Source organism: Macrobrachium nipponense, chromosome 4, assembly GCF_015104395.2.
Source record: "Macrobrachium nipponense isolate FS-2020 chromosome 4, ASM1510439v2, whole genome shotgun sequence".
In the NCBI taxonomy this organism is placed as follows: Eukaryota; Metazoa; Arthropoda; class Malacostraca; order Decapoda; family Palaemonidae; genus Macrobrachium; species Macrobrachium nipponense.
The window spans coordinates 142,492,360-142,511,828 of NC_061100.1; the positions used below are offsets into that span (position 1 = coordinate 142,492,360).

At 38.2% G+C, this 19,469-nt stretch overlaps 2 long non-coding RNA genes across 2 annotated transcripts in view; one reads left to right on the forward strand and one right to left on the reverse strand.

Annotated features, from left to right (window-relative positions):
- LOC135211745 (uncharacterized) overlaps window positions 1–856 on the forward strand; it is a 1,317-nt gene extending 461 nt beyond the window's left edge. The window contains exons 2-3 of the long non-coding RNA XR_010313743.1: window positions 100–556; window positions 637–856. This is a non-coding gene — a long non-coding RNA (uncharacterized LOC135211745). The remainder of the gene's footprint in view (window positions 1–99; window positions 557–636) is intronic.
- Window positions 857–7,212: 6,356 nt separating this feature from the next.
- On the reverse strand, window positions 7,213–18,792 carry LOC135211746 (uncharacterized). The gene is made up of 3 exons (XR_010313744.1): window positions 18,662–18,792; window positions 10,856–10,937; window positions 7,213–7,484 (listed from the first exon to the last, which is right to left on the reverse strand). It is a non-coding gene; the product is annotated as an uncharacterized LOC135211746 (long non-coding RNA).
- Window positions 18,793–19,469: the final 677 nt, after the last annotated feature.

Below are 19,469 nucleotides of genomic sequence, written 5' to 3' on the forward strand. Positions count from 1 at the left end.
TAACTGTGCTATTAGCTTAATGAAAACATTCATATATTTATCTTGCCACATCTATTAATTTGGTCTCCTTGATTGATAGTTTTCCTCTTATTTTTTTAGGATTCGAGGTATCCGAAGGATAGGGGGATTGGTAGCCAGTGCCTAGGATACCAAACATCTGGGCGACATCGTTGTCTTCCAGGGAATGTACTAATTCAAGATGGTTTTTTTCCCCTTGCTGCGAGTGTTACTTCATTTTGCTTCAGATTCACCGAATCGATGCTTGAACTTTGAGTATTTCGTATTTTTTTTTATCTCTTATTATTTTCGAGTGGTAATTTATTAACAAATCATTTTTGATGAATGACCCAAGTCAATTTTGAGGAACTTGAACATTTACTGGTGCAATTCTGGCAGATTTCAGGTACACGAAAGTTGTTCTAGTTGTCATAGTACGCCTTCTTGTCTTTAACACCTTTGACATATAAAATATAGTTAACGAAATATTTTCGATGACCGATCCACATCTATTCAGTGATGGCTAGTTCGTACTTGGTTTGAGGCTCGGGGCTTACAGGTCTGTAACATAATGCTTTTTAATCAATGCAGTGAAGCACTATACTATTATGTTTTTAAAAGCGTCCATGCTCTCAAAAGTATATTAATTTCAGGGCGCCGTGACGTATGTCCTTCCTGGGACTGCCAACTGAAAAGGACTGGCGTGACCGGGTTACATCTAACGCTGAAGAAAAAAATTAAAATATTTCCGTATCGTTAATTCTTGTTCAAGCTTTCGAGACCTGAGATTTCGTTTGAATTAACGACTCCAAAGGCTGCATCAAGATTTAACAACGTTCATATCGACGACGATTTGAATGTTCAGGTAATCAAATTTTAGTTTATTATAAAGATAAAAACAAGAAATGGAAATATAAATAGTTGGTAAACCCTGATTAATAAATAATAAAAAAAAAACTTGGTTCAAATTAGAGGAGTGTAACACACTTTTTTTTTTTTTTTTTTTTTTTTTAATTTCATGCCTTCACTCTTGCTTGTAAGTTCAACGAATATGTATTTTTTAGGTGAGATTTCGATCGTGCAAGAGGGATAAGGTAGCACTGAATGTCCGTTCATTAATGTATGACGACTAATACTCATGAAGAATCGTTTAAATTCTGTATCAGTTTTCACTCCATTCAGGGATGTTTACAATGTTTTTTCACCGGATTAGACAAATTATTACCAATTTTGCCTGCAATCATTTCCCCATTGAGCTGTCTTCAACAAGTTGCCTGTTAATCAAGTTGACCAGATTACCGTGAAAGATGAAGGCTAATGTTTAATTAGTCAAGTTGTAGATGTACACAACTAGTTAACCTTATGGGTTGGCTGACTGGAATGATTTCCTGGAACTTTGCTGTAGTGATTGATTTAAGCATTTTGGTTGAAATTTCATTGAAATTCAACAGACTTGACTCGACGAAGGTTTTAATTTTCAATGTGTTTTGATTTTCTCGGAAGTTGATAATTTTATTTACCTGAATTTTTTTGGGGGAAATTGAATCTTAAGTGAGTGTGGTTGCATTAAGTGTTTAACGGTTGCTTGTCTATTGAAGAGCAATATCTTATTATAGGTGATTATAATTTCATAACTGCATAGTAATATAATTGTCTTTACTCTTACCAATTTCTAATTTCTATATATAATGTTCTTGGAATTTTTTTTTTTCACTTCGGGACCTTATTGTCCATAATCCATTTTTTTCCAACTTCCTGTTTTTATTTTTTAATATTAGCATTTTACGTGCCCTCCAGTTTTTATAATCTGGAAGTGCGAATTTTTCGGCTTTCTTGGGTGATCACGTTACTTTCCTATTTTTTGGTCTTCATTTTAGTTTATCATTTCTAGGTTCATTTTTTTTTCTTTTGCGTTGACTGGTCTCCCATCTTCTGAAATGCCGAATTAATTTCATGTTAATTTAATATCAGTTAGTTGGTTGCACTTCCTTGCCTGCCTTTCCCTCAAATCCTTAAATGTCATTCCTACTCGACATTAATAATTTTTGGTGAATTTTACTGTGGCCTTTCGTTATGCACCTGCTAGTTTCTTCGGCATCTGTGAGGTGCGTATATATTTTTTGTACCTTTGGAGGTCTTGTTTGTTAGTTTTGTTTAAGTATTTTAATAAGATAGTTTGTTTTTGTTATATAACTCTGGTGGACTACAGTGGAGAAAAGTTTTGTATAGTTTTTATTTAATTTTGTACTAGATTTTGTATTTTATGTGCTCTTTAGAATAAATTGCGATGTTTTCAGGACAGAACGACGAAGACTCTTTTGTTGACCACTGCCAATATGTTACGTTCAGATGATATCTATCGGTTTTGGAACAGAATTGGAGGCAATAATTTCCTTTAGTATATTTGTATCCTTATATAGTATAAACTGGATGAAACACTTTGGAATTTTAATTTTTTAAAATATTTATTTGCCAGTTGTCAGAAATGAGGAAATTTATCTTGGCGTTTGCAGGGCGTTTAGTTGCAAATGGCTGTGTCCGAAGACTCGTGACCGAAAGCATCTTGTTAACTGTATCGACTCACAACAGGGAAGTCATGGCTGGATTCCTTTAAGCAGCGAGAGTTGTGCTACATAAAATTACTGGAATGAAGGTTTAGACCGGCTATAGAAACTGATTTGGGAGAACTGCTGTGTATCCTGTCAGAACTATTTGACGTGACGCACGCAAGAGATAACTTGCAGTATCAAGAAAGGGAAGAGCAGCGATACGACGATAAATTGCAGTATCAAGAAAGGGAAGAGCAGCGACACGACGATAACTTGCAGTATCAAGAAAGGGAAGAGCAGCGATGCAACGATGAATCAAGAAAAAGAACAGTGATGCAACCGAGATGATGAATCAAAAAAGGGCTGAGCAGTGAGGAAATTAAGTTGATGAAGCAAGAAAAAGAGAAGTAATGCAACAGCCTTATCAAGAAAGAGAAGCAGCTCAGACACTTAAGTGGGGCAATGATACAGCAGACTTATCAAGAAAGGAAGAGAAGAAGCTCAGTGATGTAAGAAACGCAGTTATACAGTCGACTTCCCAAGAAAAATTTAAGAAATTAAGACTTTGAGAAGCAGCTCAGAAAATAGCGTAGTGATATAATGTGAATAATACTAATAATACTCAATTGTATGGTTCTAATTTTTCTTGAATAAAATCCTTGCACGATGAGCTCTGTTTTTTCTTTAAGCAATGTTTGGTGAAAAAACTTTATAAACTTTCGGCCATTGCCTACCGCAGTTTTTATCATATTGACCACATGCTATGATCACACCATCTTGGGCATCTCATTGAAAATCTGTTCGTTCAGCCTTAACATTCCCCCTTAATATGTTGCAGATGAAGTTTGCACTGTATATGAGAATTAAGTCAAGCACCTGGTGATTTATATTTACCACAAACGTTTGTAGTAGTAAATCACCGGGGCTCGATTCTCAACAGTGCAAACGTCTGCAACATAACATTCCCCCTTAAAAAAGCTGAACGAACAGATTTGCAATGAGATGTCTAACATGGCTTGGTCAATATCATAGTGGTCCTGTCAGGCAATATTACACGAAATATGCGACTCCGGCGACGTCCTCGGACGGAGCCGAATCCTCCAAGCTCTCACTGCAATCTACAATGGGGAAAAATATAATCGAGGGAAATAATGCTACTAATTATACAACTCGAGTAATAATTACGGAGGAAATACCACATGAACAATGCATTCCCAGGTAAATTTGCAAGGATAAAAACCAGCATCTCGTCAATCATTTGGACGAAGTAAAGTTCTATAGTATTTTTAGGTTAATGTACTTTTCAACTTTTACAGGCAAATCATGATATTAGGGTGCTAAGTGGGCTTCGGGCAATGTCAACAAAAATAACTGGTGAGAAAATAGTCGGTTAGCAGAAAACTTTCATTGGCTTCCCATTAGTAACTTACACTTTAATCACCAGAATAGCATTACAGTACGTACCAGAATAAACAACTAGCAGCATAAGGGATCTAAGGAAAGTTTTGCTTTGATATGTTTGACATTTCCTTAGCTATAGCCGATACTTAATCCCGTCTGCTGCCATGCAGTGTGTGTTGCGAGAACACTTATGATCTCTACTCTTTTGGCATACCTGAAAGATAAAATATTACAGGGTGAACCAGCAGTAAACAAATTTTTCTTTAATTAAAACCTCATATAATTTGTGTGATCCCTTTTTTATATTAAAGGTAAATGTCTATGGCCTATCTGCAATCATTTAAAAATACATTTCACTGTTGAGTACTATAGCAGAGACCATATACACATTTATTTAATAATGGGATGATCATATTTACTGGAGAAGGTTAACAACTTCCTTTTACTTCTCTATCCTCTTGCTGCTCCTCAATGCCCTTTTCTAATTCTATGCTCTGCAATGTCTTTTTCAAGTTCTGTGTATCTCCAAATGTAACAGAAAAGTTTCTCTCTTTTAACCCTATCATCATAACCTGATGATGCTTCTCTCTCCCCTCCTTAATGTTCTGACAAAAAGTTGGCCATTAACATTCTTACACTATTTAAACCTTACAATCCAAAACTTCTTGTGACACTAATATTTGAACCAGTAATGGATTTTCAAAACAAACCTTGCAATTTCATTATATCTGTTACTTAGGCTTCTTTTGCACTTTGGTCATCTGTAATCTCAAAGGCCAAGGCACTCTGGTAATTGTAGTCTTAAAGGCCATGGCACTCTGGTGATCACAATGGCCATGGCACTATGGTCAGCTGTAGTCTCAGAGGCCATGAAAAGGGGTTCATCTACACCTCCTCCCATGATATTTCAACAATAGTTCTCATTATAAAGGTTACTTCTGCTGCACAGGTCTCTGGCCTAAAACCAACTGACATAGGTCGATTTCAACAAATGATGGCAACCATTCCTTCATCACCGCCATTTGTGTGTGGTGTGCCATGGTGGTCAAGTTAATTTCATTCCTATATTTTCACACTGGTACATCCTTAAAGTGTTTAATGGTCAACCTTCTCCTCCAACCTCGTTTCTAGTTTCATGCATGTTGGTCAGCCCATCACTCTCTCTCCAGATATCATTAGCAGCTTGCTTGTTATTGCTGATGGTCTTAGGGCTTCTTTACTTTTCATCCTGTAAGGACTCTCTTAACCAGTGTATGTCCCAAGTCTTCATTTTGGCAATATTATCAATATCCATTTTTGTTATTCCTTGAGTATTCTTACAAAACCCGGCAGGTATTAGTTCGCTCAGATACTGTATATGAATACACAATATTCCAATAAATCCTAAGAATAGAATTTCGCATTTTTATGATCTGTGGATATTAAACATCTTCATAGAAATATCCTTCCACAAAATGGCAAAAAATAACCCTCGTATAAGAGAATAATCAAACTAACACATGAAAATAATAAAGTTGGGTTACTTTAAACAAAGTTCGAAAATTCTTTTTTTTCAAAGTTTTACAAGTGCAACTACACGTAATGTATTGTTCTCAAGAAGAATTACAATTTACAGGCTGATTCATTAGGCTTTATGCTGTAGAATTGAAGAAAAAAGACTTTGTAATAAATAAATTTGAAAGATTTGGCTGAGAGAGAGAGAGAGAGAGAGAGAGAGAGAGAGAGAGAGAGAGAGAGAGAGAGAGAGAGAGAGAGAGAGAGAGAGAGAGAGAGAGAGAGAGAGAGAGAAATGCAGTATCAAGTTGTGACAAGAAATAGTTATATCCAATATGACAGAATCAAAGTGATAAAAGTAATAGTATTCCTATTATTGTACAGAACATCAATACTATGGTTCTCTGTCTTGAGTGAAAAGATCAATTCAGCAGCATCAAATATATACTTGCAAAGGCTCATAGCTGGAGGCTGTATGACTCATCATACAATTCTTTCAGTGAACAACACCTAAGAAAGTTCTAGCATGAAGGCCAAGATCTCCTTCCAATAAAAACATTCAACGATTTCCTTTTCTAGAGAACATATACCTATATCTTTAAAAACTCTAAAATTTACTGGTGTAGCATAAAAGCTTCTAAATATGTGTTGGACATACGCTCTTCCTGAAGCCTAACTGTGTCAACTCCAAATGTAGCATGATACTAGTTGGGATCTTGTATGGAAAACAATAGTTTTCCATACAGGATGTTAGGTCATAGCTCACCTGAATGAATAGTTAACATGGGCAGAATTTGGAAATGTCTCCCGACAGTTTAATAACGTATGATCCTGAGTAATTTTCCTGATAATTTTGGGATTCAACTACTAAAAACACCAATCACACTGGCCTATCAATAAAAACACCCCGAAAGCACTGGCAGTCTAAGGTTTGCTCTCTCCCTCTACCATATAACTGAAAATCGTCGTAAATATTACTAGGAAGTCCTATTCCTGAAACAAGGAAACAGCCACTGGAGAGAACATTAATTTCGTAATTTTTAAGCCATCAGAAATGCTGATCACCCACAGGTCTATTGCTTTTGGCTAAAATCTTGACCCCAATGTATGACAACTATGCTATTACTGAAAAATACTTCTTGGCATCTCATTACTTCATCTTGGGTAGCGCATCCTGCATCGTTCAGTTAGATACGTACCTCAGTCACTAAATGCCTCATCTCCTCAGGTAGTGCTCGAGCATCCTTCAGCAAGTGACAGCCAAACAATTCCTCATTTTCGTCTTGAAAATCGTATGGTATCTTCCTGAATACGTGTACTCTACAGTAGTGTTTCTTTTCACCCTGTATGATGATGCACCAAGAAAATCCCCATTTGGTAGACTATATTTTGAAATCAAATAATAGCCTTCACTTAAGGCAACAACAAATTGCCAGTCACCACTTAAGACAACCCACTGTATAATATTTATCTTATCGTCCAGTACATCAATACATCTATGAGTTCCATTTTTATTTTTACTTCTAAGACTAGTTCCTCACCTATGTAGCTTGGATGGAATGAGTATAATGGAATTAGAAAATTTTGTTTTGGATGCATGGAGAAAACATAACAAGCATGAGCAGCTGAATAAGGGGAATTGACGCAGGATACGTTTTACGCTTTTCAGTTTAAAAGAAAAGGTTTCAATTCAATCAATATTTGTTAAGATATACTGAAGCAACTGCAGAAAATCTTAAGTATCAGAGAAAATTGTTAACACTGACATTGCTGCATTGGAACCAATATATTTTACCAAAGAGGAAAAGGTTAAAATTACATCTATAAAAACAAAACCTTTCTTTAAAGTATTGCACAGTTTTAAAATCGTAAATCTTAAATAAATATACATTAAAATTAACTATTCAACAATCTGGAATCCAATGTAACACGAAGGAACACGCACTTGAGAATATTCTTAAATCCACGGTAGAAAGGTAAGTGAAACAGGGACTTGGAACCAGTACTTTCGTAGTATGTTCTAATTTTTCAAGTTCACACAATCTGGAAATACAAAGAATCAGTTTTAATAGAAATTAATCCTGGGTATGTGCTGAAAAATATAATTTCCTTTACAGATATGGGAAAATACATTTGATAGTATAACAGTTGGTAATGAATTATTAATCAAGCTAAAAAGGCACAACCATACCACATCCTTGTGCATTAAACCACTCATGTCCATGATTAAGGGTTGGATTCATACGTCTTTGTGTTAAACTTTTGATTTTAACATGCAATATTCATAAAAAAAAATGAGGTACAGTTCGAAGTACAAAGACTTTTTATGTCAGCTACTCTCCTACTCAACCCACATCCACAGAAAAGTTACTGACTTGTATTTGAAAGCCTACAAAATCAAAGGACCTGGAGGCACCAAGACCATGTAAATAACACCACAATTAGAATTACAGGGATCCAAAGCGATAGATATCAATAAACAGCAACTAATATGCACAATACTTTTACATCCTAAGATAGCCACACAATTCCAAAACGAGACAACTGATATAACTTCATGAACTTAAAACGGCAGTACGTATTGAGATATAGCCACATTTATATACAGTAAAACAAGATGTTACCAACAGAATGTCCCAAGCATTCAAAACTCCACAGATGTCAACAGATAGTCACAAATCCAAAATAACAGAATTAAGAACCATCACCTTAGTTTCTTGATTTGTGAGTCAATCTGACGTTTGGGCGTTTACTGCTCTCAATAGAGATCTTATGAACTCCTTTCCTTCTGCTTATTCGTTTCAGTCCAGGGTAGTTGGAGTTCTATTGTTGGATGGAGAATTAGTGTTGTATTATGTGAATTCATTAAATAATTGGTTCTTTCTGGGAAAGAGCTAGCATTACGGTTTTCAAAACTGTAATTCTGAAAGCAGGTAGCAGCGAGGGATGTTCTTGCTTAAAGGGAAAGGCCCCTACGCATAGTTACCGAGTTGCGGTGATGTTTTAGGGGTAATATACCTAATTCTGTTCTTTTTCTTCCCAGCTGGTTCCCATTTTTATATGGGGTCGCCGTTTCGGATGAGCCGTTTCCATCTATTTCTGTCCTGCGCTTCTGCCTCATCAAATCCCTTCTCATGTAAGTCTCCTCTCACACAGCCCTTCCCTCTCTTTCTTGGTCTCCCTCTTCTTCTTCTTCCTTGGACCTCCCTGATTCTGTTAAAGGAGTTTATTGGGGATGCTCGAATTGCTCCCGTACACAATCGTATTCCTAAATGACGTAATGCACATAGTGTTTTTAATGTTTCTGAGGCGGATGAATATATTGGACAACAATAATTATAGGTAATACAGTTGCTTTTATAACATTGATATTCTCTCTCCATGTTGCATCATATGCTTTTTTCTATATAAACAAAAATATTTCCACAATTCTTTTTATTAAATCCTTTTTGATATGATCTTCTAAACGGGTTGCTGGGTCAAGGGTTGATCAACCAGCTATTGATCCCGATTGCGTTGGTGTCAGTATTGAATTTTTTATGACAAATTAGTCGTGTATTGTCCATTTTTTCTAATATTTTACATAAACAGCTTGTCAAAGATATTGGTCTATAATTGGATAAATTACTTGAATCTTACCCAGGTTTATTTATTGGCTGTTATAGAATTTTAGTAAATATGACTTGGCAATGGGGGATAGTCTTTGTATAATTTCCAATCATATTGATCATGGCTGGGGTTGATGGATGACACGAATTTGCAGCATTATTTAAATCATCCATATCAAATGTTTAATTCTATATCTTCCATAGTTTCACAATTGAGTCTATTATCTTATCCTTGTGTTTGAAAATGTTCGTTTAATTTGGAGTAGACACTTATGATTTCAAAGTGTTTCCCTATTATATTCGATATTTCATTTGGGTCATACTATAATTTCCCATTTTGATTTATTGTACGTACTTCCTGGGCGTCTTATAACTTTAACGTTAATTTTCCTATTTTTTTGCCAAATATATTTCATAGATGTATTTGTTGACAACCTTAATTGATAAAATTTTTTCCTAATGACATTTTCTCAAATATTAAAATTTTTCGGAATTTGGCATATTTTTTATATAATGGTTAAATATAATTGATTAATACCATCTTGTTTAGAATGATTGCATAGTTAAGCAAATGCTAAGATATCCACTTAATGTGTGCTTGGTTTTACTTAAAAGTTGTTAAAATGGAGACCACCATAAGACGCGGGATTTTTTGAGGCGTGGTTTTGTTTTATTATTTATTTTATCGGCAACATTTACTATGAAATGTGTGAAAAGTTAGCATGTTGTATTGTGGTTTTGGTTCATGCGGATATAGTGGGCTTTAAAGACAAAACTATTACCGGCGACTTTCAAGTAGCAGGCTTGTTGATGAATCTGAATTAAGGTAATAAAAGAAGACAGGACCCATGCTAAAATATTTCTCCTTGAAGGATATGAAATAAACATTCCGATGGTTGTTTAAAACTACCGAAATTCTGTGATAAAACCAGAGAATAAGAACAATCTGCCATGAGCAGCAATCGATGGTACATCCGAGTACAGCAGACAACAGGATGTGGTGGTTAGCGAAGTTGTTCCTAAAGGCCTGTCCACACGAGCGGGCCTAATCGGCCTCCAGGGTTGACGGGCAAACTCTGGCGGGCTTACCCGTGAATGTTGTTCACTGAATGTTGTTCACACGGGTGTGGCAATGGAGAGGTGGGCGTGCCCGACGATGCCAATAGTGTGTTCAGTGCGGTACAATAAACATGGTGCCTACCGCAAAGATGATATTGTGTAGCATAATAATTGCTTTGTGTGTGATGAAAAAGAAGACAAAGAAGAGAATATGGTGCAAAGAATGGCTCGCTAAAAGAATGTACGTATATGGTTAACGTACGTTTGCCAGGGTCGAAGCTCAAGTCATCGGGCACCACCATGGTGATTTCTCTACAAGACCCATCGGGCAATTTGACGGTTTGCCTGTCAAGTGTGCCCGTTAGAGGGGAGGTCTGCCGATCAGGCCCAGTCGTGTGGACAGGCCTTCACATTGCTGTTAGGGGACTGCAGTGTATCTAAGTGCTACCCACGATATTTGAATTTTGGCTGCTGTACATGGAGAAACTAATTGCTGTAATTACTGGATATGTGACTTATATAAAACCATGTGATATTTATTACTTTGGGATAGTTTAAATTTTCTTTATTTGTTAAGCCATCTTAGCTCTGTACTTTATATGATTATGCTAAATTATAGGAAGCTTTTAAACTATCGTTTTTTCTATATTATGGCAATGTGAGCTAAGTTTTAGGCAATACTTAGCAGTAAAATATTAAAAGGTTACTAATTATTAAAAAAAAAATCCTGTGGATAGATAATCTTACCATCTGACCGAAAAGCCAGTCCTTGCTGGTGATTTTATCTCAGCTTCCAATCTTCTTGGTTCATTATCGTATGCAGAATGACCTGCAAAATTACATATGATTAATTAATATTATATACTTCCAAATATCTATGGTGTTCAAGAACTACGTCATTTAGCTTCTTTGTTAAAGAGCATAGCAGAACACAGTTTACTTACAGAAAACTATCGGCCATAATTTGAAAACCATATATATGACTTTTGATGTTTATGTACCTTGATGCTCAAATAACATGACTTTCCTAATCTAAAGATATTTGAATTAATGTGTAAGCAATGTGACATATGCCTCATTGCAGTTACATTGATCAATTATACTGCTGTATTGCTATCGACACACAAGTAAACACATTTTCAGTACTGCACATTGCAATGTAATGGAACTGAAAGAATACTGACTCAAGTTCATTTCATGATTTATTTAAAGTTTCCATAAACTGATCAAATGGCCATGAATTTGTTCAGACTTGCAAGTTACTACATACAAACCAAATTTTGTATATTAAGTCTAATTTGCTCTATAGCACTGCTTAGGTCAATAATTTGATTTCTGGACATGTGATTAAACCGAGTTACGTCACATTTTGGTACTGAAACCCAGGATATGTGGTTTTTGTCACAAACGATGTGACTAATGAGAGGTGCACAATGAAACATGTGGCGCTCCCAAGAAAGCATGTTACTGATGAAAATGGGTGCTGGTGGGAAATGTTTTCTCCTCTGCTTACCCCAACTCAATTTCAATTTGCCAGTCACAGTCCAACTTAATCTCTTTGATTCCCAAGTTCTAGAATCTAGACATGTGTCATAATCAATGGTCAAAAGCTGGCACTCATAACTTTCCCTACTTTAAAAACCATGGATTAAATCTAAGTTTTGCCCCCCTTCAGTAAACACCCTTTGTTTTGAACTTAAATGGATTAAGTTATTTCAGAGGTGGGCGTCTGGTATGCCTATAATAATGATGTGATTTCAGTGCTTATATGAACAGTGTATTTCTGGTTTGTTACTGAAGAGAAGTCAGCATAAGGCTATAAACGATTTATTAGACTTTCGCATGATGTTTGCTCCTGCGATACAATTATCTTGCATTATTATTTACATCTCAATATACTGGGAGGACCAGGGATTGAGACAGGTAGCTGGGTACTAATGATTTATTTACAGACAAACTGGGTTGACATAGACAGGTGCGGGCGGATAAGTAAGACAGACTCGCACCGAGAGCAGAAATGACACTGAGACAGTAGATTTGAGTTTTCTTACAAACATACATTTAAAGATAATAAGGCGTACAAATAATGAAATTACATGTGTTATACATCGGTGGAAAGGCCGTGGAATGCTCTATATAATGGTAAAAGGAGCAACGCAACATGATGATTGGATACAATAAAAAAATAGAGAAAGGCGTTGTCCTTACAAATACTCCCCCCCCACACAAGACAATGATTATGGAATAATTATTGGATGAAATATCTTGGAGGCAGGGGGCGACCCCGTGTCCTCGTGACACTTGTTGTGGGGCGTCATTGAGTGTGGAGTCCTTCGGTGTTGCTGGCTGGCAGGATGCCTCCCCTGGTGGTTGCCTGGGGGGTTCTACTGTCGGCAGGGGCGTCCAAGACTACGGAAAGCTGCATTGTGGGGTGGCGGCGGTCTGGGACGGGCCGTGGGGACCCCCAGGTGCGGCGACTGTGTAGGTTGGGTCGAGGAAGTCCCCAGCACAGCAGCAGCGTCCCACAAGCAGAGCGGAACCACAGGTGAGCAGCGGCGTCAGCAGGTCGAGGAAACCCATAGGTAGCGGCGTCGGCAGGCAGGGGAGGCCCACAGGTGTGGCAGTGGTGTTGGTGGGCCAAGGAGGACTACAGGTGACTGTGTCGGGAGGGTGAGCAGGTCCACAGGTGTGGCAGCGACGTCAGGCGGGCCGAGCGAGCCCCAGGAGCGACGGCCGCGTCGAGGGTGTGAGGCGGCCCATAGGCAGCGATGTTAGGGTGTCCGAGCAGCGAAGTCGGGTGGGTAAAGCAGGACCCTGGGTGCAGCAAAGCCATCGGGAGGTTGCCTGGGGACTCACAGGTGCGGCAATGGTACTGGGGAAAGAATCGAGGAGACCTGCAGGTTCGGCGGGTCAAGAAGATATCTGGTTTCCCCCGGGTGAGGCAAAGGAGGCCACGACGTCTGATGGATGTTTCTGGACCACCGCCTGAATTGTGTGTTGGCTGACCAGCACCCAGCTACCCGTCCTCGAAAAAACGCCAAAACACACTGGGAAGCTGTGCCATGATTAGTCCGTAATGGTGTTGGTGTTGTCCTCGCAATGGAGTTTTCAGACCTAAACTGTGGCGCCGTATTGAGTCCGCTAAAGGTTCTCTGAAGGTGAGCGGTCGTAATTCGTCCGTTAAAGGCTAGGCCTAAACCGCTGTGTCACCAACTCCAGGAGGTAACCAGTTGTGAGGACCTGGGATTAAGACAGGTAGCTGGGTACTGATGATTTATTTACAGACGAACTGGGTTGACATAGACAGGTGTGAACGGATAAGTAGTACCGACTCGCACCGAGAACAGAAATGACCGAGACAGTAGATGCGTGTTTTCTTACAAACATACATTTAAAGATAATAAGGCGTACAAATAATGAAATTACATGTGTTATACATCAGCAGAAAGGCCGCGGAACGCTCTATAGAATGGTAAAAGGAACAATGCGACTCAATGATTGAATAAAAAAAAAACAGGGAAAAGCGTTGTCCTTACAATACAGAGGGTAACCATTGTTGTAAGGACAGAGTTGGTTTTGGGTAAGGCACAAAGAGGTGAACAATAAAGCAAGATACATAATAAAATTGTAATTATAACTTATTTGAGACAATGAAATAGGAGTTTCCTGAAACTTTTCAAGAATTTTGATGTTCTGTTTATTGGAAATGCTTCTTCAACTTGCAGGCCATCCCATCGTCCCCAACCTCCCGCCAACACAGGCCCTCCAGGCAGACACCATCAGAACTGTCAAAGAAAGCCTGACCACGAGGGCCGGCTTCTGTCAAGTGGTTGCCAGAAACACAGACCAGGGACGAGCTGTAGAAATGTTTTGTATTCTTGTTAGACAGTCGCTTATACATAAAAATGCAACTGTGTAAAAATGTAAACATTTCAGCTTTCAAGCCATATGTATCATTGTTTTCCTTGGAATATACAATGAAATAATTAATTCTTTCATGTGTGAGACAACACACTTTCTCCCAGTTGCATGTCCTTGTTTGCAGTATATACCTAGTTGCTGTATATCACTCACCTCACTGACTCTACACAGGCAACCCTGAAGATGAATGACACTGCCAACACCAACCTATCCAGCAACAATGCTGCAAAGGCAAGCATCTGCCTACTACCTTTCATAACCCACAACCTAGACACTTGGTTCTTCAAAGCGGAGGCTATCTTCAGGTCTAAGAAGATCCTGTCCGGATCCAGCTGAGCTGATGCCGTCCTCAAGTTCCAGCCAGATGTAGTCTTTGAGCAAATTGCAGAATGACTCTACAACCAACAGACCACTGTCACCTAATATCGCCCACCCTCAGAGCTAGGAAGTTCCTAGACAATGTAGGGGCAGCAACAGGAGACCAGCAGCTTCTACAAGTAGCTGTTACGGCTAGTGATGATCCCTGACATGTATGGCCACCCAGGGACTATGTTGAACTTTGTGAAAGAGGTCCTCCTCACAAAATTACCGCGCCAAATAGTTGTGGCCATCCCCAATGCACCGACCATACCTCTTCAGGAGTTCCTGAAAATGGTCGATGCTGGCCACCTGGCCTACAAGTCAATGGAGCCCACACAACCACCTGTAGCAGCAGCTGCCCCACAGCCACAGCTTCAGGGTGACTCAAGAGATGGAGAATGAGAGAGAGACCACTTCCCAATGCACCACTTCTGAAGCTTCAAGCAGGAGAACAAGCCGAAGTACAAGCCCAAAAGCTGTCTAGCTAGTACAATTGGTAGCGTGTTGGCCTTGTAATCTCTGAGCCAGCATTCACTCCCTGTCAAGGGGTGAATAGAGAGACTGTCTACTGGATGGTTACTTACACGAGTGATGTCATGGTAGGCAATTGGGGTTACCTGGCTGACGTCCGACTGAAAGGTAATAGCCTGTGGCAGGATTGAAACCATTAAACTAACTTTAAAAGAGGAGAACTTTCTAAGGTCATAATGCTTCTACCACTAGAGGTTCAGGAGTGAAGGCTGAAAATGTAAAAGCAGCTTCAACATGTTAAATAACAGGCAAGCAGGCCACTGCTCCAACAAGACAATAAACAGTCAATTGCCAGGCAGACGGGTTGCCTCTCAGGAGGTAACAATTCTGCTTATCGCAGTCTTTATTTCAGGTACGGACAGAAAGGCTCCATATGTTTCTTCATCACTGACATGAGATCAACCACAGAGTTCCTCATTGACACCGATGCATGCAAATCGTTCATGCCAGCCAACCTACACTAATGCTTCAGTCCCACCCCCAGCACTCTGCAGATCTCAACTGCCAGTGGGGTCATGCTAAAAACATACGGGAAACGGATCATGAATTTGTCGTTCGGTGAAAAGAAGTATAACTGGAAGCCCCCCATAGCATTTGCACTGTTATTGCGCATTCTTCCTAAAACACCATAAAATGCTGGTTGACATAGCAAGACAGCATTGATCACACGACCCACCCCTGTAGCCCACACCTGAAGTATTCAAGAACGACCTAGAGCACAATCCGACCAAACCCACAAAGCACCACACCTAGCACCACACAGTCAACAAGGGTCCCTCAGTTCACGCCTGGTTCAGATGTTTGGTCTTAGACAAGCACGCCAACGCTTTAGGAGATGGAACGGGTAGGAATATGCCAAAAAGCCTCCAACCTGTGGGCCTCTCCACTCCACATGGTACCAAAGGCTGATGGCACATGGCGACCATGTGGACTACCAATGACTGAGCATTAACCCACAAGGTACAGTGTGGTGTTGCTATAATTGATGCTTCATATGCTTTATGTGGAAATAGTTTTTTTTTCATGAGTGAGAAAACAGACTTTCTCCCAGCAATATGGCCTTCTTGTTCTCAGTTTAAATCTTATTTTCCGCTCGCTATTGTTAATGACTTAAATTAGTTCTAAGAATGGATAAAGAGTTTGTAGAGGCAGCAAGTTAAGTGACAGTCACTGTATATCATTCACCTCGCTGCCTCTACAAACCAAAGTTATGGGAGCCTTGTTTGAGTTTTTGAATGGGAAAGAGAAGCAATGAAGTGTGGATTGGTTATCCTCAAGGCACATCCAACCCTGACTGACTAGAAAGCCAGGTTATACCTAACTGGGACGGGGAATGTGGGAGGACCCTTAACACTCACAACCTTACATAACCTAGTGGGAAATCTTATTCAAATTGGGATGCCAGGTCCTACTGGTCCAAATTACTTCATTCCTTTGAACCTCTAAGCCTAACTTTACCTGAAGCACCATATGGCTGAGGTAAATACTACATGGATACATTTCCCCTTGTGTCATAAAATTATATAACATAACTGTTACTATAGTTGCCATTGTTCAAATGTATGTAAAGATAGTCTATATGTATGGGGTGTTGGAGAGGGTAGTGTGTTAAATTATTTCTTGCTAAAATTTAAGTCAAAATATTTTATAAACTAAAAATGATACCTAACAGTGACAAATAAATGCTGATTTCAATTACCAATAACTTGTAAATATTCACTAGGACATAGTAAACTCTATTAAATGATTTTAAAAATGAGGGCTAATTATGCTATCGTGGCTAAAATACAAAACTTGAATGATTTTTATGAACATTATTGTTAACTTTGTTACTATGAAGCAATATTCTAAGCAAAAAACCTAACTTATAGAATTTAAAATTGTATGAATAGTTAAAAGTACAAAAATATATGATAACCCATTTGTCACTTACATAATTGATACAATGGAGATATTACAAGAACGTAGCTTTTCAAATGACACTAACTTGAAAAACATATGAACGTAGTAGTATTAGTGCAGAATAGTTGCACAAGTAGCATGGGTGGAAAAGGTAATGTGAAGCCCCCAGCCACCTCAGGGTATGGTACCTTCAAGTTGGGTTAGGCTAGTATGTTCCCCTTGGGAATATATCATTGATTTGCTTTTAAGTTTGCAGCAACCTGGAGGAATAGCACACAAATCTTTTGTGCACTTACAATATGGCACCATATGTAAAACAAGAGGTATAATTTATGCATCTTACAGATATTAAGGAAACTACATTCAGAAATATCATATGGAAGAAAATTTAGTGCAATCATTAAGATAGCTACATAAGCCTTCAGAAAAACACTATAATTATGGACAGCCTGTGTAATAATACAGTAGAAAATATTGTTTATTCATGGTTCTCGGTGCCTGAGGTGAGGTTGAGTAGGAGGGTCCTGGCCAGGTAGGATACAATATTGTTGGTCATGTTAGGTAAACATATTCTTGTTAATGACCTAGGTTAGGTTAAGATATCTCCATGTATTTCCTTAGTTATCGCATTACTTAACAGAAAATAAACCCTGGTTTTTCACTGTGATTCTCATTATTTCTAGACTTCTGGATGTATAAAATTTGTTACTCACCCACATATAAAAGAAATTTCAAATTTGTCATAAGCCAAGGCTACGCTAGCAGGACAACTGTAAAATTGTAAATATAAATTTATTATATTTATAAAAGGAACCAGTCTCAAGTATAGTAAGTACCCTATGGTTTATGAAGCACCATGATCTGGTAAGATGTCTTGTTAGGATGCATTTCTATTAATTCATGCTTGCCCTTAGCTAAGTTACGATGGATCCTTTTAATTTAGGTAATGGTGTTCATACTTAGTTACCACCATTGCTACATCACACTTTGAATATAGCATATTTTCTTTTGGTTTCTGATACTTACGAACTTGTATGTTGGATTTTTTCCCGCTCCTTAGATTTTCGTTTTGTAATTCCCAATTACCCAGATTATCATTGATGTCCCCTCATACTTTATTGAAGGGCTAAGAAAGTAAAACATGGGTGGGAGCACCAAACATAAGCAACTGATTTAGCATATATAGACCTGGGCTAAAGCACAGAATAGATTATCTGAAAAGATAAGTCTTATTTGGCAAAAATTTTACAATTAATGCAATTTCTAAACCCACAGATCTACCCTAGGGCTTACTAGTAAACTTCAGACCAGTACTCCTTAAGCTTTTCCTCTCAGAATAACTGAGGATATGTCTAAGTGTATTGTCAAGGTAGCTATAGTTTAATTACTATTACACGGATGAAGGATCATGCATAAAATTCCAAGTATCAGCAAATAAGTTGAACCCTCAGGCATAGCCCACAGATTATCAGTTATAACTGCGTTTTTTCTGATCTATTGAAGTCGACGGTTTTTGGGCAACCCATTCTGGCCACAATGGCTCCGAAGTTTGGTAGATCTAGGTAATATCTCCGCGTTGGGCATTTCTTTGGAAATTACAGTTTCCCATAGTATTTGGGTTACTTATTAAGAATTCGCCGTTATTTTTTGGGGATCAGCTGTAATTAACCCCCAGGGGATAGTACTAAACACGACAAAATACATTTGATGACCCATTCCCAAGTGGTTTTTGCATTGGCGAGACCGCTCCTTGCGGTCCATGCGGAGTTATTGCCTAGAATTTAACCCGAAATTTTGATAACCTCAACTTGCTTCATAATCTTCAACTCCACTACTTACGTCACTTAGAATTGCGGTGATGAAAGAGCTTGATGAATATACCGAAATTAAACACTACGAAAGACATACACTTCTGTTTTACCTTTATTTACTGTACAGTGAACTTGGGACAAATAACAAGTAAATTTTAGCTAGTAGATGAGGTCGGCAAATTGGTATTACCCTTTTTTAGAGTCCATGATCAGTTGGTTATATCCCTGTGACGTTACTCCTCTGCTCACTTTTTTCTTTTCTTTTTCACCGTAATGAAAGAAAACGAACGAAAATTTCGTTAACTAATTGGCAAAAAATTGATGAGACATTTATTATTTGTTCTGAGGTGCTCACAGCATATGGCTTAAAAAAATTGTAAACTAAATTCGAATAACTTATAAGAGGAATCAATATGAAGATATAGATTTTGTCCTCCGCCATATTTTATGGCAGAAGCATGAGCCAGTTAATTATTAAGCTCCCTTCCTTGTAAACTTTGACGGGAAAGTTGAAGGAATGGGCATCCTAATAACCAAATCAATCCAAGCGAGGAATCAGAAAACGAAATTTGAGGAAAAATCTTTGTTATATGCCCGAACAATTTAAGAGTCGTGTAAGGAAATTTGTATGTTGGAAAGCACATTTTGCTCCTAGTACTAGATTTAATGTAGACTGCTTCCAATAGTAATATTACTAATAACGGCTAGATTTTTTTTTCTTTTTGCATTCGTTCAATTATCATTGATCAACAATGACAAGCTTAAAGTACGGGTGGTCTTCCACATACAAATCATAAATACATCAACATCTTTTTATTAGTAAAGGAACATTTCTC